The 24959-nt window shown below is 49.7% G+C and overlaps 1 protein-coding gene across 1 annotated transcript in view; it reads right to left on the bottom strand.

Moving 5' to 3' along the window:
- The window catches only part of FANCD2 (FA complementation group D2), a 1182674-nt gene that overhangs the window by 222785 nt on the left and 934930 nt on the right, over positions 1-24959 (bottom strand). The window lies entirely within an intron of this gene.

The following is a 24959-nucleotide window of genomic DNA, read 5'->3' as shown; positions in this document are numbered from 1 at the left end:
CAATTGTGGAGAGCCTCTAAAGGAGAGCACACATTAAGAATGTTAAAATCAAATTCAGAACTTACTGAGGCATTATAAATAGTGAAGGAGCAAAAAGATGAACAAGACTCTTTAGCAACCTATGTACAATAGGGGACCTGAACGAGGAAGGCTGGTCAGGGAGCCGCAGGAAGGCAGAATAAGCCAATATGTAGCCTTTGAGAGCACCCAGAACAGGGCAAGTGAAAGAATGAAGAGTAGTACTTCAGAAAAGGGGGCAGAAAGAGAATCAGCATGTTTCTTTGTACACCAAGCAACAATTTTCTTCCAATGGTGGGCAGATACAATCTTGGTTGAGGGACGTCTGGCTGCAGAATAATGTGACAGACTTTGGGAGGGAGGTTGAAACCGGTCAACTGCTGCCGCTCAATCTCCACGCAAGTAGGCGGAGAGGGGAAAGGTATGGGTGAAGAACCTTCCCATGCTGCTATGACAGAAGATCCTCCCAAAGATGAAGCCTGATTGGAGGAACGATGGCCATGCTTAGTAGCTCGGGGTACCAGATGTTCAGTGCCTAGTCCGGAGCCACAAGAATGACTTGGGCCAGGTCGTTCCTGATCTTCTTGGGAATTCTTGGCAGAAGTGGGAGGAGTGGTAGGGGTGGAAAGGCATACAAGAGGCTTGAGCTTCACTTGAGACGAAAAGCGTCTCTGAGCAAGAGCCACCTTGGAAACTCCAGCATGTAAAACTGCTGACAGTGCACGTTCTCAAGGGTGGCAAGCAGATCTAACCAAGGCTCTCCCAACCGCTGAAAGAGACCTTGAACCATCTCTGGGTGGAGATGTAATTCGTGATACACAAGGCAGTGATAGAGGAGTTCATCTGCCTTTGTATTCAGAGAGCTTGCCATGTGTTGAACCACCAGGGAAATGCCCTGTTGTTCCAGCCAAGTCCAGAGATGCAGGGCCTCTTGACAAAGTGTCTAAGACCCCCACTTCTGCCTTGTTTTTTGCAGTACCACATGGCGGTGATGTTGTCAGTTAACACCTGTACAAGCCTTCCCTTGATGGAGGGTAGAAAGGCTTTCAGTGTCAATGTGATTTCTCTGAGTGCCAGCATGTTGATATGGAGTCCTGCTTCTGCCAGAGACCAGAGTCCTCTGATCTCCGCCTCTCCCAGATGATGCATCTGTCAATGCTGTGAGGTCTGGTCGGGGAAGGTAGAGGGGTCTGTCTCTGCCCCAATCGCGGTTTGTTAGCCACCACTGCAGGTCTTCTGCAGTTCCCTCCGAGATCTAGACCATGTCGGAGAGACTCCCCTGATGCTTCACTCACTAGAACTTCAGGCCCCACTGCAGAGCCCACATATGCCATCAGGCATGTGTCTCTAGCAGAATACAGGAAGCCATGAGGCCTAGCAGCCTCAGAGTCAGTGTCACCGAAATCCAGGATAGAGGCTGAAATATCAGTATCATAGCCTGAATATCCCGGACTTGCCATTCAGGAGGATATGCCCAAAACTGCAGTGTGAGCATACTTAATTTCTCGTTCTTGAGGAAGAGGTTGATGGTTCAGAGATCTAAATAGGATGAAGGTCCTTGTCATTTTTGGGAACCAGAAAGTAGCAGGAATAGCAACCACTGCCTACTTCTGGCACCCAAACCCTCTCTATAGCTTCCTTGGCCAAGAGAATTATGACTTCCTAATGGAGACGGAACACACAACCCTTCATCAACCGACCATGAGATAGAGGTATGGAGGCATGGGTAGTTTCAAAGGGGAGGGAGTGGCCCCTTCAAACAATCTGCAACACCCACCTGTCCGATGTTATGGACTGTTAGTGGGGCAGATGTTGGCGAATCCTGCCGCCAACTGAGTGCCCATGATTGTAAAGGGGCAGATTAGGGGCTGCCGTGTTCGGTGGTGGACTGACCATACCACTGGCTACTTGACTCACAAGGCCTAGGAGTCCTGCAACCTGGGCCATGCAGAGGCTGGGCGTAGAAAAGTGCCATCTTTCTAGTATAGGTACCCCCACTTTTTGCCTGATGTCAGTGTGTTTTGACCAGGGGTCTCCAACCGGTCGATCGTGAGCTACCATTAGCTCCCCGAGACCCTGAGTAGCTCCCACAGTAGCGCCTCAATTTAGTAGCCCATTAACAATATTAAAACATTTAGGCTTTTTTTTTTTTTAGGCAACACTGCCCGCCCTTACCCAAACCAGCTGCTCAAATTGGCTTAGCTGAGCTTAGCTGGGGCAGAGCAAGCTGAAGAGGATGATGTTGTTCCTACCTGGCTCCGTCTGTGCGCCACCTGCCTTTCATACCCCAGCACCGCACTTTTTATCCTGTGTGAGTGCCGGTGTGGGGTAGGACGTTTTGGCAGAGTGGAGGTGCCAGAGAAGGAAAGCGTAGGTGGCGCGAGCAGTTTTGAACTGCTACCAGGTCCCACGCCACTGGCCTTGTTTAGCCTTCCACCAATCGGAGCAGCTGGTAAGGTTTAAAGCAGCCCTGTGTTGCCCAGATAAGCTCTGCTCCCGTAGTGAGCCCCGATCCTGGCCTAATTGTGTGTGAGGCGAGGCTGCTCATTTCTAATCAGCTGTAAGCATAAGCAGCATTGGGGCCAGTATTTTATACGATTATTCAATAATCATAAAATACTGCCCCCAGTGCTGATGATGCTTACAGGAGATAAAATGATACGCGTTCCAAGGATATAAAAAACTAAAAATTTTGTGGCCCTGGCACGTGCCGTGCCAATAACCATTATTTTTATGCGGCTTGCCAGGGCCACATAGAGTGTTGTTTTTTTTATATCCATATAAGGGGGTAACAAGGGCTCTGTTTGCACCTGGAAGCGTGAAGGAATCTCCTTAGGAGTGAAGGAGTCACTCCCCTGCATCCGCAGGCACCTCAATACAACGTCAACCGGCTACTGGGATCTGCTTTTCCACACACATTGGTGGTGGGTCTGTGGCTTCCTCTGGGTCCTGCTTGTCCTCTGACCAACTTGGTAGATAGTGAGCCCCTTCCCATGGACCGGAATCTTTGTGCACCATGACTGTTGCCATTGCCAAGGCTTGTTGATTCTTCCTCCAGGAGATCTTCCGGCACCAAGAAGCCCTGGCCTCCAGCACTCTGCAACTGGAAAATCAGACCCTGTCCTGAAACTGCTGTGACGTGGGACTTCTATTTTGTTGTGCTGCTGAGGCCTCCTTGCGATTCCCTGTGTCTATCGCCTGTGGGTCTCTTGTGTGGGCTCCATCGACTTCTGCTGGCCTTCCGGCCTGCCCTGACTCCCCTTCAAAGGTAGAGTCTCCTGGACCGTGCAGGGCCCCCAAAAGTCTGCAAATACTTCTTCAGCTCATGCCTGCATTTGCCAGTGCTTGTTGGTGACCTGGCTGGTCACTAAGCCTCCAGCAATCCCGCGAACATTGAGGGACAGCTCGTAGGTGACTCCTAGGATCTTCTGCAGCTCCTGGACACCGCAGTGTCCCGGCTTGCATGAACTTCACCTCTAGGAGGGTGGGCAATGCCACCTGCACCACCTGGGCACCTCCAAGGGTGCTGGACTATGTCCCCTTCCTTTTCAGGTCCTCTACGCCCAGCATCTGTCCCTGGGTTCCACCGGCCCGATCCATGGGTCGTGACAGCAGCTGGACAATCCGAGGCTTCCACTGACTTCAGAGAGAGAGAGAGAGTCCCTTCTTCCCTCTGCTTCCAGGTCCCCTGGTGTAGGTACTCCTGTCTTCTGGGCATCCTCAGGTGGGTGCATTCTTCAACCTGCCTCTTTGTCTGTTAGTTTCCTCAGAGGCCACTGGGAAGGGTTCTGAATCCCATGAACTTCAACCACTACTTCCTATGTTAGTCTATGAGCCGACTGTGTGGGTAACTAACTACCGTGCATCTGGTTGCTGAGGATACTTACCGTAATTACCTCTGGTGCTTTTATCTACCCCCAGCACCTAGCTAACTACCACACGTACCTAGGTTGGGTTCACTATTTCACATTCCACTTTCTTAGTATATAGTTTGGCCTCCCCATAGGGCCCTATGTACTTTATATTATTTTTGCTGGCTATTTTGTGTACATATAGTGTGTAGACATCTCAATGCTAGTCTAGTAGTAGTGCTGTAAGAAAGAATCTTTTATTTTTGCAACACTTGTGTGGTTCTCTTTTTGTGAGTGAGTTACTGTTCTACAACTGTGGTATTGAGAGTGCTTTACATTATTCATGGATAAGCTTCAGCTTCTCACCTCATCTACCCCTAGAGAGCTTTTGCTATCTGGACACCTATTCAATATCACTAAAGGATGTGTGGACTCAGTATAGGGTGCCACAGCGTAGGTGTACACCATAAACTGAGCCCGCCTTCTACAGTGCAGCTGTGGGATAGGACACTTGCATTGCTTTACCAGTTGGTCAGCAGTGACTTTCCATAAGAAAGATCACTACTAACTATTGGTTATGTAATACAATAGAAACTGCAGGAAATTCTAAACCTTTGCCAGTGTAGTCAGGGGGCCAGCATAGGCCTTTATCCAAGCCTTTCCTTTTAAAAGTTTATAGACTTAGGGGGTCATTATGACTCCGGCGACTGGTGTAAATGTGGCGGTACAGACCGCCACATTATGACATTGGCCAACCCGCCAATGTACCACACTAACCGCCATGGCAGCTGCTTCTGTTCCGCCTGCGGCATTATGACACTGCCTACCGCCATGGTTTTTGTGGCATTCATAATGCCATGAAAACCATGGCGGTAGGCCCTACCAGTGACAGGCAATTTCTTCCCTGTCACTGGTAGGAGCCCCGCCCCCCACAACACTCCCCAGATGCCCCCCACCCCTCCTCCATCCACACTCCCTCCCTCCAATCCTCCCCCAATACACGCACACTTGCAGGCACACACCATGCACTCACACTAGCATACACTCATACATATACGCATGCATCCATTCATTCACGCACACATCCGTACACACATTCAAACCGACAGGCATTCACACAAACAACACTATACACTCATTTGCATTCACACACACACTCACACATTCATGCACACACCCCAACATACATACACACACAACACTCCCCCACCTCACTCACCTGTCGGAAACCCGACTTACCTGCATCCAGGGGGTCTTCTGTCAGGGGACGGGGAACTGCTACCACCAGCAGCGCCCACCAGTAGAACACCACCAGGCTATATTATTTGACATAATACGGCTGGTGGCGGTCTACTTGCGTGGCGCTGCTGTTGGTATCATCGCCACCTTAACACCCGTCCGCTAGCATGGCCACACCTGGTTTTCCACCTTTCTAGTGGCGGAAATCCAGCTGTGGTCATATTATGGCAGACGGATGTTAGCCGAGGCGACGGTCTTTTGGCAGCCGTCGCCACTTACCGCCAATGTTAAAATGTGGGCCTTAGTGTAGGTAGGTGCATCACATACACTACTCTAACACCATGTTCTTAGTGGAGAACACTGACCAGACTTCAAGGTATGAGGGGTTTAGTTACAAATAACTTAGCCCCCTGAGTTCAGTTAGAAACTTAAGGACAGTATTAAACCTACCAAAGCTATTCAATTAGACTTACTTATTCAGGAAGACCTTCAGAATCCTGATAGGGAAAGAGGATTAGATGAGGAGGGTGAACCACTAGTGTTGAAAAGGAGGTACCATGTACCTCCTATGACCTCACTGAGCAGAACCATGAGGATTCTGGAGAAAACCTTTAACCTGCAGGGAGCTGTGCTGGTAGCACAAATGAGGGTCGTAGTAATAGCCCCCCCCCCCCTTTTCTTCCCCTGGGGTGGTAAAAAGGATATCCAGGAGTAGTGTATCCTGCTCATCTTCCCTTGCCTCAGCTTCTGCTGTTGGCACCATCCACTCTAGCTCAGATGGGGGATCGCTATATAAAGGGTTCAGATTGCTAAAACGTGAGAAGGCCAACTCAAGCTGAAAAAGCAGCAGCTGGCTCTAGAGACAGAGACCCAAGAGATGGAAAGGGAAATAAAGAATTTGGGTTGAGAACCCCATGGTGGCAGGGTCAGGTTAGACACCGTTGATTCCAGGAATCTCAGCGGGATAGTGTAGGAAAGTGCCCCTTTAGAATGGTTACCCCCCACTTTTTGCCTGATATCTGATGCTAATGTGACTGGGTGTGTGCTGGGATATTGCTAACCAGGCCCCAGCACCTGTGTTCTTTCTCTAAGCTGTACCATTGCTTCCACAACTGGCACGCCCCTAGCACACAGCTAAGTCCCTTGTAAAAGGTATCAGTGGTACCAAGGGCCTTGTGGCTAGAGAGGGTCCCGAAGGGCTGCAGCATGTATTGTGTCACCCTAATGGACCCCTCACCAAACACATGCACACTGCCACTGCACATTGTGTGTGTTGGTGGGGAAAAAGGGTAAGTTGAAATGGTATCACTCTCTGTGTGCCATGCCAACAAACCACTGCCTTTGGCTTAGGTAAGCCCCCCCCCCCCCCCCCCCCCCCACCCAAGCAGGCCTTACAACCCTAAGGCAGGGTGCACTATACCACAGGTGAGGGCATAGCGGCATGAATAATATGCCCTGACAGTGTCTAAGAGCATTTTTAGACTTTGTAAGTGCACTGTGGCCATATTGAGTACATCGGTTGGGAGTTTGTCATTACGAACTCCACAGCTCCAGGATGACTTCACTTAAGACAGGGAAGTTTGGTATCAAACTGCTCAGCTCAATAAACCCGCACTGATGCCAGTGTTGGATTTACTGAGAAATGTACCCAGAGGGCCTCTTAGAGATGCCCCCTGTGTTTCATCCAACCCTCTAATGTGAGGCTGACCGGTCTGTGCCAGCCTAACAGACAAGTTTCTGACCCAATGGGGTGACAGCCTTTGTGCTCTCTGGGTTCAGGGACAAAGCCTGCTCTGGGTGAAGGTGCTTCACATTTCCCTTCTGCAGGAACAGCAACTTTTGAAGGTGAGCTTCAAAGACTCCTGCCTTTTGGTACAGTGCCCCAGGGCACTCCAGCTAGTGGAGATGCACCCCCCCAACCCTCCCCCGGACCAAGCCCCACTTCTGGCAGCAGGTCCGGGGGTAAAATTAGTAAACACAACGAGGAGTGACCGTCTCAGCTGGGACCATCCGTAGGATGCCCACAGCTGACGTGACCCCCTCCTTGAAGAGTCCTCCATCTTTTTTTGGAGGATAGCCAATAGGATTAGGAATGTGCCCCAGTAGGCACAAGAAGGGTGTAGCCACCTTCAAGGACAGTAGCCATTTGCTACTGCCCACTGACCCCCCGTAGCACACCTAAATCTAGTATTTAGGGGCACCCTTGAACCTTGCTCTTCAGATACTTGGTGACCTGAAAAGAAGAAGGAGGATTGAAGAGCCACACTAGCAGAGAAGACTCCAGATGATAAATGACTTGGTCCCACCCCTAGCAGCCTGTCTGCAGCTTCAAGACTCCTGCTACAAAAAGGCGACGCATCCTGCAAGACCAGTGACCTCTACAAATCCCCAGATGACTGCCTGCCTACCAAAGGACCAAGACCTCCTGAGGACAGCGGCCCTGTGCACAAAGAAACCTCCAAGAAAGACTCCAGAACTGCTCCGGATCTGCGAGTCCTGCCCACCCTGCACCCGACGCCCCAACCCATGTCCAGGTGGCCCACCGGTCTAGAGAAGGTCCCCAGGTCATTCCGACCTCAAGTCAACCATTGGTTGACAACATGACGCCTGCAGACTAAGTCCAGAGGTACCCCATGACCGCATCCGGTGAAGATTTCCCGACACCTAAAGTACTCCTGCAGCCCCTGGCCTTGGGGAACCCAACCAATGGTCCAGCAACATCCAGTCGGCTCTCTACTTATCTGCCCAGCTGTTGGTCTTCTTCCGCCGCCGCCCTGGACCACACCTGCAGCATCTTTGTGACCCCTGGGGTTCCTCCATTGAAAAGCATTGGGCGCCCGACACTGTGGTTGCACCCTGCACCCGGTCGCCCCGTGCCACTGAGGGTGTGTGTTTGGTGCTGACCTGTGGCCACCCCAGTGCTGATCTAAACTCCCCAGGTCTGTGACCTGAAGTCACAGGTACTCACCTGCAAGCTGGTTCTTTCTAAGTGCTCCCAGTCTCCATGGGATTTCATTGGGAGCCCGACACCAACTTTGACCTCTACACCCGGTCGGCCCTGTGTTGCTGATGGTACACCCTTGGTGTCTTCCTAAACTTTACCCTGGGGACACCTTAACCCCCAAAGACTTGGATTGCAAGTTGAGAACTTACTTGCAAAACTCCCCTAGCACTGCATTGCTTTCTATGAGAAATTGCACTGTCTACTTTTGAAATTGAAAAGTATTACTTACCTGTAAAATGTTTTACCTGTGACGTGCATTTGATACTTGAAAGTGATATATTCTTGAAACTGTACTTTCCTGCAAAAAAAATCCTTTTGGTTCTAGAATAAAATAACAAACTATATTTTGTGATATATAAAGCATTGGCCCGGAGTTAGTCATTGAGTATGGGCCTCATGTCTTGACTGTGTGTGTACAACAAATACTTAGCACTATCCTATTATAGGCCTAACTGCTCAACCACACTACCACAAAAGAGAGCATTAGTATTATATACTTTAGCCTCTGTAAAGCCTCTGGGGATCCACTGGACTCTATACCTAATTTTAGTATAGTATAGTATAGTATAGTATAGTATAGTATAGTATAGTATATACAGAGCCAGCTTCCTAGATTGGTGGATCAGCAGTGGGGTCTACGACTTTGTACTTGCTGGACTACACAGCCAACATCTGATCACATGACTAAGTCTCAAAACTGCCTTTAGTTTCAATTAATTTTTGTATTGACAATTTTTTCAAATTTTTAAAAGTCATGCTATGGCCTTGGTTAAGTCCCCTTTAGCACTTCTTTTTTTTTTTAAAGTTTTAAAAAGTTACCATAGTTAGGGATAAGCAGCTAGAAGTAGTCTTAGTTCCTAAAATACATTTTCAACCTTAGTAACCAAATGAGCAGCCCAGGGGGCATGATTGTAGAACTCGACCTAACCCCTTACCTCCATCTCAAGAGGAGAGAGCTAAGGTCTCTCTGCAGTCTCAAAAAGAATAAAACTGGTTCCCACCCTACCAAGATCCAGGAGCTCTTGGCAGAGTTGCTAAGGAACACCCTGCTGAGGAGGAAGACCTCCACTTAGATGGGGAAGAGGTTAGGGATCAGGAGAATGACTTCCTCTTCCTAACCTATCTAGGGAGGACAGGGTATCTGTGCCCCTGACTCCAAGGATAGTGCTCACAGGACCTGGGTCTCCCACAGGGGAGTCAGGTTCCTCTGGGAACACTGAGGGCAGCCCCAGTGAAGAGGGCCTCCTTGTAGCAAGGATACTCAAAAGACTAGCTTTGGAGAGACCGCTCCAAGCTATAGAGAGGGAGAGAGCAGAAATTGGCTTAGTACCCATTAATGGTGGCAGCAACATAACACCTAGGGACAGACAGCAATCTTATGACCCTAAAATCCTTAAAGGAATTGTCCCCAAGTATGAGGATGGTGATGATATCATCAAGTGGTTCACAGCCTTTGAGAGGGTCATTGGAATGAGAAAAGTTAAAACGTCTCACTGGGGAGCTCTCCTTTGGGAACTGTTCGCTGGTAAGTGTAGGGATACACTCCTCACACTCAATGGAGCAGATGCTGAGTCCTATAACCTTATGAAAGTTACCCTGATCGAGGGCTTTGGTCTCACCACTGAGGAGTATAGAATTAGGCTCAGGGGGGCTCACAAAACCTCGAGTCAGCCCTGAGTTGATTTCATAGACTACTCAGTGAAGACACTAAATGGTTGGTTAACTGGAAGTGAGGTTCACGACTATGATGGGCTCTATATTTTGTTTATGAAAGAACACATTTTGAGTAACTGTTTCAATGAAAATTTGCATTAATATCTGGTAGACCTAGGTTCAATTTCTCCCCAATAATTGGGAAAGAAAGCAGACCACTGGGTCAAGACTAGGGTGACCAAGACTTCCACTGGGGGGATGGGGTGTCCAAAAGAAAGGGGTTACTAATCCTCCCCAGGGAAAGGGTAGTGAGACACCTAAAGATAAATGTAAAGAGTCTTCTATAGGCCCCCAAAAACCTGCTCAGGAGGGTGGGCCCCGAACCTCTTCACCATCCACTCATGGATACGAAGGTAAAAACCTTGATCTCAAAAAGGCCTGGTGTTTCAACTATAGGCAGAATGGACACCAAATTGGAGACTTGGCCTGTCCCAAAAATAATCACCCCTAGTACTGCATAAGCTAGTACTGGTCTAGCCAGTCTCCAGGTGAGATCTACAGTGTGTCTGGAGCAAATCAGGGTTCACACTAAAGAACAAGTTACTTACCTTCGGTAACGAGGTATCTGGTAGAGACTCTATCTAGCTGCAGATTCCTTACCTTAGAATTCCCTGCCGTCAGCTTCGAATCCGGAGGTTTTTCTGAGCAGTACCCTGCGCACACCGTTGGGCGTTGTCGTTCGGATCTGCGTGCGTCAATCAGCTCCGCGTGCGTCGTCAGCGTCATTGGAGCCATCTATGACATCACGGTTGTCTATATAGACGCCGACTCGGCGCACGTAGGTCAGTTCTTTTCCATAACTTCCCACGCCAGAAGCGCAGAGTCATGGAAAAAACAACAGTTATGGATTTTACCTCTTTGATTGTTTGAAGTAAAAAAAAAATCATGCCTTTAAGAAAGGCAAAAATGCCAAAATCATATGTTTACACATATATATATATATATCTGTATAAAAAATATCCACAGATCAGGGAGGCTTGGGTGAGTGTAAGGAATCTGCAGCTAGATAGAGTCTCTACCAGATACCTTGTTACCGAAGGTAAGTAACTTGTTCATCTGATAGAGACTTCTAGCTGCAGCTTCCTTACCTTGAATAGATACCCAAGCTATAACCCCTGGAGGTGGGTCTGAAGGAGATTTTTACACTAGGAAGTTCTGCAAAACAGACCGGACAAAATGCCCCTCTCTTCTTACCTGGCTATCCAGGCAGTAGTGTTTTGCAAATGTGTGCAAAGAAGCCCACGTTGCAGCCAGACAGATGTCCACCACCGGTACGCCACGTGCTAACACAGTGGTAGCAGCTTTCCCCCTAATAGAATGAGCTCTCAAGCCCTCGGGAGGCTGCTTCTTTGCCAAAGCGTAGCAGATCTTTATCCAGAGAACGACCCAGCGCGAAATGGGTTTCTGCACCGCCCGACCCTTCTTTGCACCAACGTACCCCACAAAGAGTTGGCCGTCCACCCGGAACTCTTTAGTGTGGTCAAGGTAGAACGATAACGCTCTTTTTGGGTCCAGCCGATGGAGATGCTCCTCTTCCTTAGAGGGATGCAGTGGTGCAAAGAAGGTGGGCAGGGTGATATTTTGACCCAGTTGGAAAGGGGTCGCCACCTTGGGGAGGAAAGAGGCACGAGTTCTTAACACTACCTTGTCAGGATATATCATGAGATAAGGTAGCTTTGAAGATAAAGCCTGCAGCTCACGCACTCTCCTAGCAGATGTAATTGCCACCAAAAAGGCTGTTTTAATAGTGAGCAGCCGGAGAGGACAGTTATGCAGGGCTCGAAGGGAGCACACATAAGGAAGGTAAGAACCAAATTAAGATCCCACTGGGGCATAACGAAAGGCACAGGTGGAAACAGATGCACAAGCCCTTTTAAAAACCTCTGTACTATAGGTGATTTAAACGGAGATGGTTGACTGGGCAACTGAAGAAAAGCCGATAAGGCTGCAAGATAGCCCTTGAAAGTCCCCAAGGAGGAACCCTGCTGGGCGAGAGACAATATAAACAAAAGGATGTTTGACAGAGAAGAAGAAAGAGGATCAATAGACCTCTCTGTACAATATGAAACAAAACGTCTCTAACGGCAGGCGTAGATCGACTTAGTAGAGGGACGTCTGGCTGCCAGAATGACATCACAGACCTCAGGAGGGAGGTCATAAACCATCAACTGTCGCCGTTCAATTTCCACGCATGAAGGCGCAGAGTTGACAGGTTCGGGTGGAGAACCTTCCCCTGCTGCTGCGACAGAAGATCCTCCCGAAGAGGCAGCCTGATTGGAAGACCGATGCTCATTTTGAGAAGCTCTGGATACCAAACTCTCCGTGCCCAATCCGGAGCCACTAGGATTACTTGGGCCCGGTCGTTCTTGATTTTCTTGAGAACTCTGGGCAGAAGTGGTATAGGCAGAAAGGTGCACAGGAGGCCTGAACTCCACTCGCGACGAAAAGCGTCACCAAGCGATAGCCCCCTTGGAAACTCCAACGTGCAAAACTGATGACATTGCGCGTTCTCTACGGAGGCAAACAGATCTAACCAAGGCTCTCCCCACTGCTGAAAGAGTCCTTGCGCCACACCATTCGTGAGCCTCTAAGCATTTTCGGCTGAGCTCGTCTGCCCTTGCGTTCAGAGAACCTGCCAGGTGTTGAACCACCAGGGTCATGCCCTGCTGTTCCAGCCATGTCCAGAGACGTAAAGCCTCTTGACAAAGGGTCCACGACCCCACACCGCCCTGCTTGTTGCAGTACCACATTGCAGTAGTGTTGTCCGTGAACACCTCCACCGCCTTTCCTTTCACAACTTGAAGAAATGCTTTTAATGCTAGCCGGATCGCCCGAAGCTCCAGCAAGTTGTTGTGGAGCCCGGATTCTGCCGGAGACCAGTAACCTCTGATCTCCACCTCCCCCAGATGGCTGCCCCATCCCAGAAGTGACGCATGTGTCACTACCATTAGATCTGGTTGGGGAAGTGGCGCAGAACTATGTGGGGACACCTTTGCTAGTGCAAGGGTGCCCTCTCACTTAGTAACTTTGCACCTAACCTTCAGCAAGTGAAGGTTAGACATATAGGTGACTTATAATTTACTTAAGTGCAGTGAAAATGGCTGTGAAGTAGTGTGTGCACTATTTCACGCAGGCTGCAATGGCAGTCCTGTGAAAGGGTTTGACTGAGCTTCATTCTGGGTGGCAAAAGAAATGCTGCAGGCCATAAGGATCTCCTGGAACCCCAAATGCCCTGGGTACCTAGGTATTATATACTAGGGACTTATAAAGGGAGTCCAGTATTCCAATTGGAATTGGCAAATAAAGTCATTAGCCTATAGTGACTAATTTGGAAGTAAAAATAGCATAATCATTGAGGTTCTGGTTAGCAGAGCCTCAGTGACACAGTTAAGCACTACTGACAACACACACATTTGGCCACAAACTATGAGCACTGGGGTCCTGGCCAGCAGGATCCCATGAGACAGGCTAAACACTGACATATAGGGGTTTCAATATGAGCACTGTGGTCCTGGCTAGCAGGATCCCAGTGAGACAGTAAAAACACACTGACAGACACCCACGAACAGGCCAAATGTGGGGGTAACCATGCTATAAAGAGGCTATTTTCTCACAGTCTGCCCTCTGACAACGCGAGTACTTACCTGCAAGCAGACCGGCACCAGAGCACCCCCCGTCTCCATAGGCGCCCACGTTATTTTGGCTTCTGGTTGACCTCTCCACCAGACCGTCCAGTGTTGCTGGTGCTGGGTGTTTGGGGTTGACTTGAACCCCCAACAGTGGGCTACCTATGCCCAAGAGACTGAACTTGTAAGTGCTTCACTCACCGTGATAACTAAGCTGAACTTACCTCCCCCAGGAACTGTTGAAAATTGCACTGTGTCCACTATTAAAATAGCTTATTGACATTTTATGAAAAACTGTGTACATTACTGTTTTGATTCAAAGTTCTAACTATACCTATGCAAAGTACCTTTCACTGAATGTACTTATCTGTAATCTAAACCTTGTGGTTGAAAAAATAAATTAACAAAATAATATATTTGATATATAAAAACCTATTGGCCTGGAGTTAAGTCTTTCAGTGTGTGTTTTCACTTATTGCTTGTGTGTGTATAACAAATGCTTAACACTATTCTCTGATAAGCCTAACTGCTCGACCACACTAGCACAAATAGAACATTAGTATTATCTATTATTGCCTCTGTCAAGCCGCTTGGAGAACCCCTGGACTCTGTGCACACTATATCTCATTTTGATAGTATATACAGAGCCAGCTTCCTACAGGCGCAAAACTGGACAATGGAAAGGGGAGCACCACTCCCCTGTCCATCACCATCCCAGGGGTAGTGCCCAGAGCTCCTCCAGATGGCCCTTTGAATCTGCCATCTTGAATCAAAGGTGGGCAGAGGCCCCTTGGGAGCATTTGACTGGCCAGGTGAGGCAGGTGACTTCCCAGCCCCCTCCTGATAGGTGGTCACCTGGCTAGGTGACCAATCCCCCTTCCGGGGCCTTTTAAGGTATAACGCTTGGGTAGTTCCTCAGATTCGATGTGCAAGATTCCAACAGTACTCCTCTGTAACATTTACTTTGACTTCTGGCCACCGGAACCACAACTGGATTTCACAGGAACCTACAATCTGCCCTGCAACATTGTTTCTCCGGCTCCTTCCAGCAACTAAAACATTTCCCCAGCTGTGCATCCTCTAGGGCAGCAAGTCTTCAGTCTGCACCAAGAAGCAAGAAGGAATCTCCCTTGGAGTGAAAGGGTCACTCCCCTGCATCCGCAGACACCAACTGCAACAACGACCAGCTGCGTGGGTCCTCTCTCCTGCAACCCTTGGCCAAGACAGCAACAACTTCCTTGCAGAGATAATCCTCCATCATCCGGTCGTGATATGGTGGCATGGAGGGAGAGACAAACTCGAAGAGGAGTGAGTAGCCCCTTCGGACGAACTGCAAAACGCACCTGTCTGAAGTTATGGACTGCCAGTGGGGCAGGTAATGGCAAATCCTGCCGCCACCTGGGTGCTCATGGCTGTAAAAAGATAAACTAGGAGGGTTTAGAGGCTGAGCAGATAGAGCACTGGGGGACTGATCTGACCACTGGCCACCTGACCCATGAGGTTGGTGGGTACCACTCCCTTGTCCACGCAGAAGCTGGGCAGCATGCATGTTACAGGGGCTGCCAGGGAACTGGCAAGGTTGGAAGCCCCTTGCATAGCCACAAAAGGAGTAAAAGGCAGATTAGAGGGTGGAGGGCCACTGCGAGGCCCAAGGACCTGTCAATAGCCCAAAAATCCTAGAAGCGCTCAAGAGCCCAATCTGCCTTGTCTCTGAAGAGACAGGTGCCATCAAAGGGCATGTTCATAAGGGAAGCTTGGACATCCCCCAAAAAGGCAGATGTCCACAGTCAGGTGTGGCGCCTCAGGGCCACTGTTAAGGAAAATGCTCTGCCTGGTGAGTCTGTTGTGTAAAGTCTGGAAAAAGTTGTGAACTCTGCTGCGTCTCTCCTGTTGGCAACAGCCTGAGAGAGTACAGCCTGGGCCTCCTCTGGGACCTGCGGCAGCACTTGGGCAACCGTATACCACAGAGTGTGGGAATAATGTCCCAAAAGGCATGTGGTGTTCACAGACCACAATGCCAGGCTGCCGGAATAAAACATCATCTTTCCATATTAGTCCAGCCTCTTGGAGTCTGTATCTGAGAGAGCAGTAGAGAACGTGCCAAGGGAAGTAGAGGCTTGAAACACCAAGCTATCCATAGTAGGGTGTTGCTTGAGGAAAGCTGGGTCCCCAGGTGCGGGGCCATGGTGGCAGGCAATCGTCCTATTCGCAGGAGACCCCATTTTGGGTTTAGCCCACGTACCTAAAAGCACGTCTGTGAGGGCATCATTGAGTGGGAGCAGGAGTTCAGATGTGGAACCTCCTGGTTTCAGCACCTCTGTCAAGAGATTAATCCTGACTGCCATCGAGGATAGCTGAAGGTTCAGGACCAGGACCTCAGCCACCCTCCTCACCACCACTGCTTAAGTAGCTCCCTCCTCCATACCCACAGTAGGGGGAGAAAGCATACCAGTACCTGGAAATGTGTCCAGTCTGCTGGCATCATCCAAATCCTCATGTCAGTCCATTTCCTTCTCATAGGGCTGGTACTCTGCAGCGTCTAGTCACCCCTGCACACCCTCCTCATGGCCTAGGCCAACAGAATAGGGCTCAGGCTCCCATCTAGGAGGCAAAGTTCCTGCCAATGCCAGAGTAGGGCAACACCCATCCGGCTCCGTGTCAAAGTCAGGGATGACAATGGAGATGACGGCGCAAGGAGCATTGGCATCTGGACCGAAGCTGCCAGCGCAGAATCAGATGGGGCCCCCTCCAACTACCTGTTGACCTGGACGGAGCTGTGTGCTGGGCCGCCATCAGCTTTAGGGACCGCTACCTAAAAGCCTTCGGATGCATGGCCAGCACTTGGAGCACAAGCTCAGGCTGTGGTTGTGCTCCAAACACCAGAAACAGAGGAGATGTGGATCCGTCACTGACATTGTCCGATGGTATGTTTCACAGGGCTTAACACCTGTCTTGGGTTACAACATCCTCGACACACCAGGTAGTAAACCTCAAAAATATTCAAGAAAAACTCAAAACAAAAAATCAGTCAAAAAAACGACTAAGGGGCAGCTCTTCTTTCAGATCAGCGCTGACTGGTGTGCAAAGATAAGAACTGACATTGGCGTGCCTGGGTGGCGCCTATATATGTTCCATTATATAATTTCCGGCGTGGGCAACACCAATGAGGGACGTGGGGCGGATCAACTCCACCTACCGGCATGCGGGGGGTAGTTCTCACAAAAAATCTTCTGGCTCCAGTCTGATGCCTGCGGAAAATTAAAGGTAAGGAATCTGCAGCTAGAAGTCTCAATCAGATACTGAAGTAAATTGATACCAAAGAGAAGATATAGAACTCTGTTCACTGTCCCCAAAAAAACAGAATGGTGCCTCAATCAGAGACAAAAGGGTGCTCTCTTCTAGAAGATTGTGTGTATCAACACATTGAATGTGGTTAAGAAGAGGAGAATGCTGTACCTTTGAAATTGAGGTGACCTGAATGAAAGGTAGTGTTTCTTTTGGGATTTGGAATGGAAAAAATGGTTACTTGTTGCAGTCCAGAGGGGTCGTGAGGGGCACTCAATAAAAACATAAGTGAAAGTACCTTCTGCTAGTGACAGACCATAGATAGTACTTGTTTCGGTGAAGAGTTTTATGAGAATACGTTCTAAACTTTAAGACGGTGTAAACATTTGAGCACAAGGATGACTTAAACCAGATAGTTCATGTTGAACAAGTTACTTACCTTCGATAAAACATTATCTAGTAGAGACTATCTATCTGCAGATTCCTTACCTTTGAATTCCCTGGCATAAGCTTTGAATCCAGAATTTTTTTGCTGAGCAATATCCGGCTCTGAGTGGCTTAGTCAGCGTTGTTAGAGCAGTCTATGAAGTCACGGTCGTCTATATAGACACATTGGTACACGTACGTCAGTTCTTTTGTCCACAAAAACTTCCACGCCAGAAGCGCAGTCATGGAGAGAACCATCATTTGTCTGTGCAAAACTAGAGCCTTGAGAAGGGATAAACCCTAACCCTACTAGTAATATCTGCAAAGCGGGGAGGCATGGGTGGGTGTAAGGAATCTGCAGCTAGATAGAGTCTCTACCAGATAATGCATTACTGAAGGTAAGTAACTTGTTCATCTGATACAGACTTCTAGCTGCAGATTTCTTACCTTTGAATAGATACCCAAGCCATAACCTACTGGCAGTGGGCTGCGGATACCACTCCTTACACTAGAAAGTCCTGCAGGACTGAATGGGCAAAATACCCGTCCCTTTGTAGCTGACTGTCCAGGCAGTAATGTTTCACAAACGTGTGCAAGTATGCCCAGGTTGCCGCCTGACAGATCTCCAGGACTGGTACGCTTCGAGTTAGCGCAGTGGTAGCAGCTTTGTCCTTTGTAGGCTGAGCCCGCAAGCCCTCGGGATGCTGCTTCCTGGCCAATGCGTAGCATATCTTAATGCAGAAAAAGACCAAGCGCGAAACGGTTTGCTTCTGCACTGCCCGACCCTTCTCTGCTCCTACGTACCCCACAAAGAGTTGGTCATCCACCTGGAACTCTTTAGTGCAGTCAAGGTGGAACGACAACACTCTTTTTGGGTCCAGTCGACGGAGTTGCTTCTCTTCCTTAGAGGGATGTGGTGGAGCAAAGAAGGTGGGCAGGGTGATATTCTGTCCCAGATGGAATGGGGTAACCAGCTTGGGGAGGAAAGAGGCACGAGTTCTGAGAACCATTTTATCTGGATGGACAGTGAGATACAGTGACCTTGGCAGGGCTTACATCTCACTCACCCTCCTGGCTGATGTTATTGCCACTAAGAGGCTGCCTTGATGGTGAGCTGCTGGAGGGGACAGTTTTGTGAAGGCTCAAAAGGGAGCACACATGAGAAATGTGAGGACAAGATTCAAGTCCCAATGAGGCATAATAAAGGGAGTAGGGGAAAACATATGTACAAGCCCTTTGAGGAATCTATTTGCAATGGGAGATTTAAACAAGGAAGGCGGGTCAGGCAGCCGAAGAAATGCAGATAAGGTAGAAAGATAGCCCTTTAGAGACCCTAAGGAAAAACCCTGCTGGGCTAGAGACAGAAGGAAAAGAAGAATGTCAGAACGATAAGCAGAAAGAGGGTCAATAGACCTTTCTGTACAATATACAAAGTGTTTCTGTAGGAAGCTGGCTCTGTATACACTATATCAAAATAAGATATAGGCGGTCATTCCGACCCTGGCGGTTGACTACCGCCAGGGCTGGGGACCGCGGATGCACCGCCAACAGGCTGGCGGTGCATCCATGGGCATTCTGACCGCGGCGGTACAGCCGCGGTCAGAAACGGGAAACCGGCGGTGTCCCGCCGTTTCCCGCTGCCCAAGGGAATCCTCCATGGCGGCCCTGCCCGACCCCCTTACCGCCAGCCTGGTTCTGGCGGTTTTGACCGCCAGAACCTGGCTGGCGGTAACGGGTGTCGTGGGGCCCCCTAACAGGGCCCCACCAAGATTTTCAGTGTCTGCCAAGCAGACACTGAAAATCGCGACGGGTGCAACTGCACCCGTCGCACCCCTTCCACTCCGCCGGCTCCATTCGGAGCCGGCATCCTCATGGAAGGGGGTTTCCCGCTGGGCTGGCGGGCGGCCTTCTGGCGGTCGCCCGCCAGCCCAGCGGGAAACTCAGAATTACTGCGGCGGTCTTTTGACCGCGCAGCGGTATTCTGATGGCGGGACTTTGGTGGGCGGCCTCCGCCGCCCGCCAAAGTCAGAATCACCCCCATAGTGTATACAGAGTCCAGGGGTTCCCCAAGAGGCTTGACCGAGGCAATAATAGAAAATACTAATGCTCTATTTGTGGTAGTGTGGTCGAGCAGTTAGGCTTACTAGAGGGCTGTGTTAAGCATTTGTTGCACACACACAAGCAATAAGTGAAAACACACACTCAATGAATTAACTCCACGCCAATAGATTTTTATATAGAAAAATATTATTTTGTTTATTTTTAGAACCACAAGATTCATAGCAGGTACGTACATCAAATGAAAGGTACTTTGCAAAGGAATACTTAGGACTTTGAATAGATTCAATATTGTGCACAGTTTTCTTTAAAATGGCAAAAAGCTATTTTAAAAGTGGACACTCCAATTTTCAACAGTTCTGGGGCTGTGGGGGTGGGGGGCCAGGGGGAAGTAAAGTACAGTATCTGAGGTAAGTACCACACTTACGGGTTCAGTCTCCGGGGGCATAGGTAGCCCACCGTTGGGGGTTCAAGGCAACCCCAAGCACCCAGTACCAGCAACACAGGGCCGGTCTGGTGCAGAGATCAAATAGGAGCCAAAATAACGTGGGCGCCTATGGAGACAGGGGGTACTCTGGTTCCAGTCTGCTTGCAGGTAAGTACCCGTGTTGTCAGAGGGGTTTGGAGGAGTACTAGAGAGGCCCCAAGTAGGCACAAAAACCACACTCACAGCAGTACGGAGGCGGTCGGTTGCAGTGTGCCAACAGGGCATTGGGTTCTCAACAGAACTCTATGGAGGGATCCGGGGGTCACTTAGGCGCTGCAGGTAGGGCACAGGGGGGCCTCCTGTGCCCCCCATCGACTGGGCAAGGGTGAGGGCTGTCTGCTGGTCATTGCTGCACTGGTGGTTGGTTTCTCACTGGCCTGGGGGCTGCGGATGCAGTGCTTCTCCTGGCGTCGGATATCTTCATCCTGGGTAGTCGCGGTCAGGGGGGTCCTTGGGATTCCCTCTGCAGGCGTCATCGTAGGGGTGCAGAAAGGTTAGTCCAGGGTGGACAAATCATCTGAGTCACCTGGGGGTCCCCTCTGGATAATTGCTTTCTCTGGACACGGGCCGGGGGCGTTGGATACAGAATAGTTGGACTCTCGCTTCTGGAGTGTGGCGAGAGACCCTTTAAAGTTGGTTTCTTGATCTTCTTTTTTAACAGGTCTGCTGTCCACTGGAGTTTCTTGGTCTTCGGTGAGGCAGGCAGTCCCCTGGAGGCTTTTCAGAGGTCGCTGGTCCTGCAGAACGCGTTGCTTCTTTTCTTGCAGCTTCTCGAAGCAGGAGACGACCGAGTCAGTTGTTATCTCCTTATCTTCTCTGCTGGGTTGTCAGCTCAGCAGTCCTTCTTCTTTCTTGAGGTCGTCAGGAATCTGAATAGCTGGGTTGAGGGTTGCCCCTAAATACTAAATTTAGGGGTGTGTTAGGGTCAGAGGGCAGTAGCCAATGGCTACTGTCCCTGAGGGTAGCTACATCCTCCTTGTGCCCACTCTCTCTCCCTATTGGTCCTAATCCTCAAAAGTAAGATGGAGGTTTTCTCAAGGAGGGGTCACTTCAGCTTTGGACCCCTTAGGGGTGCAAGCTCATCCGTGGGGGGGGGGGGGAGTGGGGCAGTCATCTCCACTTGATGGAGAGTCCTGGGGCATTGTAACACCAGGCTTGAGCCTTTGAGGCTCTCCGCCAGGTGTTACAGTTTCTGCAGGGGGGAGGGGGGTGTGTGAAGCACATCCACCCAGGACAGGCTTTGTTTCTGACCACAGAGAGCACAAAGGCACTCACCCCATGTGGTTAGAAACTCGTCTGGAAGTTGCAGGATGGCACAGACCGGTCAGCCTTGCACTAGCATTTGGGCTGCCATACAGGGGGCATCTCTTAGATGCCATCTGTGTGCATTTTTCAATAAATCCCATACTGGCATCAGTGTGTGTTTATTGTGCTGAGAAGGTTGATACCAAACTTCCCAGTATTCAGTGTAGCCATTATGGTGCTGTGGAGTTCGTAATGACAAACTCCCAGACCATATACTCAGTGTGGCTACCCTGCACTTACAAGGTCCAAGAATTTACTTAGACACTTAGGGGCATAGTGCTCCTGCAGCTATGTCTTCACCTGTGGTATAGTGCCTTAGGGTTGTAAGGCCTGCTAGAGGGGTGACTTACATATGCCACAGGCAATGGTTTGTGGGCATGGCACTCTGAGGGGAGTGCCATGTCGACCTTATCTTTTCTCCCCACTAGCACACACAATCTGCAATAGCAGTGTGCATGTGTTAGGTGAGGGGTTCCTTAGGGTGGCACAACACATGCTGCAGCCCTTAGGGACCTTCCCTGGTCACAGGGCCCTTGGTACCACTGGTACCTTTTACAAGGGACTTATCTGTGTGCCAGGGGTTTGCCAATTGTGGAAACAATGGTACATTTTTAGTGCAAGAACACTGATGTTGGGGCCTGGTGGGCAGGGTCCCAGCACACTCTCGGTCAAGTCAGCATCAATATTAGGCAACAAATTGCGTGGTAACCGCGTCCTCGCACTGGATGTTGTGATGCCTGAGGACTGTGGCTAACCTGTAGTTGGTGTGGTACCGTGCCCCTCCCGAAGCCTCGAAAGGGGCGATAGACAGACTGATGTCGAACAGGCACTGAAAGACCCGAGGATCTGATCGTAGCTCTAGAATCCTTGAATCTCTCAAGCACAGAGTCTGCCTTTTCAACAAAAATGTGTGTGCTGTCGAAAGGCATGTCCATCAAGTTCAACTGAACATCCCCGAAAACCCAGTGGTACGCAGCCAGGCATGGCATCGAAGAGCCACTGTCATGTCCTGTACACCCTCCGGGACCAGAGGCAGCACTTGTGGCACTGTATACCAAAAAGTATGCAAAAAACGGCCCAGTAGGCAAGAGGTGTTTACTGACCTCAAGACCAGGCTGGAAGAAGAAAACCTCTTCTTCCCAAGCTGGTCCAGCCTCTTGGATTCCCTATCCGGGGGAGCGGAAGGGAAGGCACCACGCATTGGTGCTGTGGAAATCGGAATTTACGTTGTACAACGTCGTTCCGGCTCTGGATCATCTGGAATGAGGATGGGGCTACCACCACCAGTAGGCGCCGGTGGTGGGGGGAGCGTTGACGTTGGGACCGGCACCGGAGGAGGCTGACTGTGAGAACCCGGCGCCGGTCCGGATCCGCTATCAGATCCTGAGGTCCCCAATGGCGCTGAAGCACCAGCGTCGAATCTGATGGGGTCCCTGCAGCCCACTCCAAAACAAGGTGCATAGGCTCTTAAAATTAATTTAATTGAGTGGGGGTCGCTCCGGCTCCCGGAATGGGGGGGGGGGGGGGGGGGGGGGGAGATGTGGAGTCGGCCCTGGCAATGGCTCCGCGGAACTGTGCTCACAACGGCGACGTTCCCAAGACACCTCCTCGGCCGACGGGCGTGGTGCAGTCAAAGTCTGCTTGGACTTCTTTTTGTGCGTCTTCCCCGAAGACCTCGAATGGGACGAAGAAGACTTGGGGCTCCTGGAGCGGTTCCACAACCTCCTCTTTCAGCGGGACCGTGACGTTCGAGGAGTCGTGCCGACCGAAGTCGACTGCCGGGACCCCATGAGCTTTAGGGACTGCTCCCTCAAAGCTTTCAGGGCCATGGCCCGGCAGTTGGAACACTACTTCGAGTCGTGGTCCCTGCCGAGGCACCAGAGACATACCTCGTGGGGGTCCGTCACTGACAGCGCACAATGGCAGGCACTGCACGGCTTGAACCCCGTCTTCCTAGAGGACATATCCCGCGCAGACAACAAAATTCCTCGACAAAATATCCAAAAACAACTTGCCAAAAAAGGCAAAGGGTAGTTCGAGCCTACACCTGCGCTTACCCCGCACGGAAAGAAAAGAACAGAAGTACGCGTGGCGAGGTGCCGTCGATATAGACAACCGTGATGTCAGAGACGGCTCCTATGACGCTGACAAAGCCACATGGAGCCGGACAATGCATGCAGAACCGAACAACGCCACCTGACGGCGCGCATAGGACATTGCTCAGCAAAAAAGATTCCGGATTCGAAGCTGCCGCCAGGGAATTCAAAGGTAAGGGATCTGCAGCTAGAAGTCCCTATCAGATGAACTGTTTACATTTTGCCCTACTGGATTGCATTAAAGGTTTTCTAAAAGCTGTCCCCAGCTTTGGGGACTCCCATAACAGTACTGGGTAGGATACGCAAACCTTATTTTTGTGATGGTAATCATTTTATTTAATGGTACAATGCTTAATAAAACATTTATTAAAAAAGAAATGTGGGCTTGAGATGGTCTCCTCTTAGTGAACATAGTGCCTTCTAATCAAGATTTCCAAAACTGGTGCTACCAAGAGATGTGCAAGCCATCAAAGAAAACTCGATGCAGCTTGCATCCATGTGGTGGTAAACACCACAGTCAATGCTAACTAAGCATTTGGAGAATGGCTGCAACAAATAAAATTCAATGTAGATAAGGGGCCTGATTAAGCAAGAGTCATGACTACCTCTTCTCCAGCATTCCAAGCTATTTGCTTCTTTAACTACACTACAAAATCTAAGCCTCCCTCTGAATAGTTTGGCACTCTCCACATGGTGAACATGCTATGACCAGTTTTGGCTGGCCTCTTTTGCATCAAAGGAGCAGGAGTAAGCTGCAAACATCAACTTTAGTAATGCAGATGTAAGTCCCATGGGCCTCAAAACCCTATTTTGCTCCATGGATCAACAGACATAACATGCCGGCCCGATGCTCATGCAAGAAATGGAATGAGTGGTACAAGGTAAAGGCTACCTAGCTTTGCTAAACATTACTGTGACTTTTCTGTTGCTGTTGGACCTTCAGCAGTACTTGCAACTATCAGTACAAACAGTGGCCTTTTCTTGCCTATCTATTTCTTCTCTGATCCAAAGGAATTCTTCATAACTGGATCAGGAGAGGATTACAATGAGTGGCTTGCTAAAGAGTTCTAGGACCAATGAGCTGGAACTTCGTGACCTTGGTGCTCAGCTTCTATCTATGAAGGCAGCAGCACAGAGGTACTTTACATTCATATTTGCCACATTTGTCTACCTTCTTTTTTTGGAAAATATTGATTATTTTGCAAACAAACAAAAATACATGTGCAACAGGCTCAAATAGACCCCCACAACACCTCGACTTGATCTGATCCAATCCTTCGTCTCCTCAAGTGGTCAGCAACCCGCCGCCGGCACCCAACAAGGATTTCAATGCATGGTCCATGGCTAGGTCCTTCTCACCAAGATCAGTATCATGCTCAGGTCTCTTTATCTAATATATCTTTCAGATTGTCCGTGAGGTCTCATATGTTCTCTAGTCCACCCAGACTTTTTTTTAACTTCTTCGGACAGCCCCTACTTCTATACACCACTCTCTGTGCCTCCATACCGCAAAGCATGCCTTCCCTCCATCTATCTCATGTTTGGACCATGCTCCCTTCCCAGTGGCAGACCATATCTCTCTTGGCAATGACAAGGCCTAGCATACAAAATAGCAGTTGTTTCCTAGGGATGCCAGCATTGTTTGATATGTCTAGCACAATAAACTGGGGCGCCTCTGAAATAGCAGTACCCACCATTTCTTCGAGTTCTATACTAATGAGGTCCCAATATCCAGCCACCTCAGAACAGCCCCAGATCGTATAGAGGAAGGTGCCCTCGGCAGTGCAGCAAAGACAGGGGGATCTCCAGACGAGGGTACCTCAGGTAAGTCTTCCCTTCCATCCCAAAGTA

This window comes from Pleurodeles waltl, chromosome 9 (genome assembly GCF_031143425.1).
Source record: "Pleurodeles waltl isolate 20211129_DDA chromosome 9, aPleWal1.hap1.20221129, whole genome shotgun sequence".
Lineage (NCBI taxonomy): Eukaryota > Metazoa > Chordata > Amphibia > Caudata > Salamandridae > Pleurodeles > Pleurodeles waltl.
The sequence above is the reverse complement of the archived record's forward strand: the minus strand, read 5'-3'. Positions and strand labels throughout refer to the sequence as shown.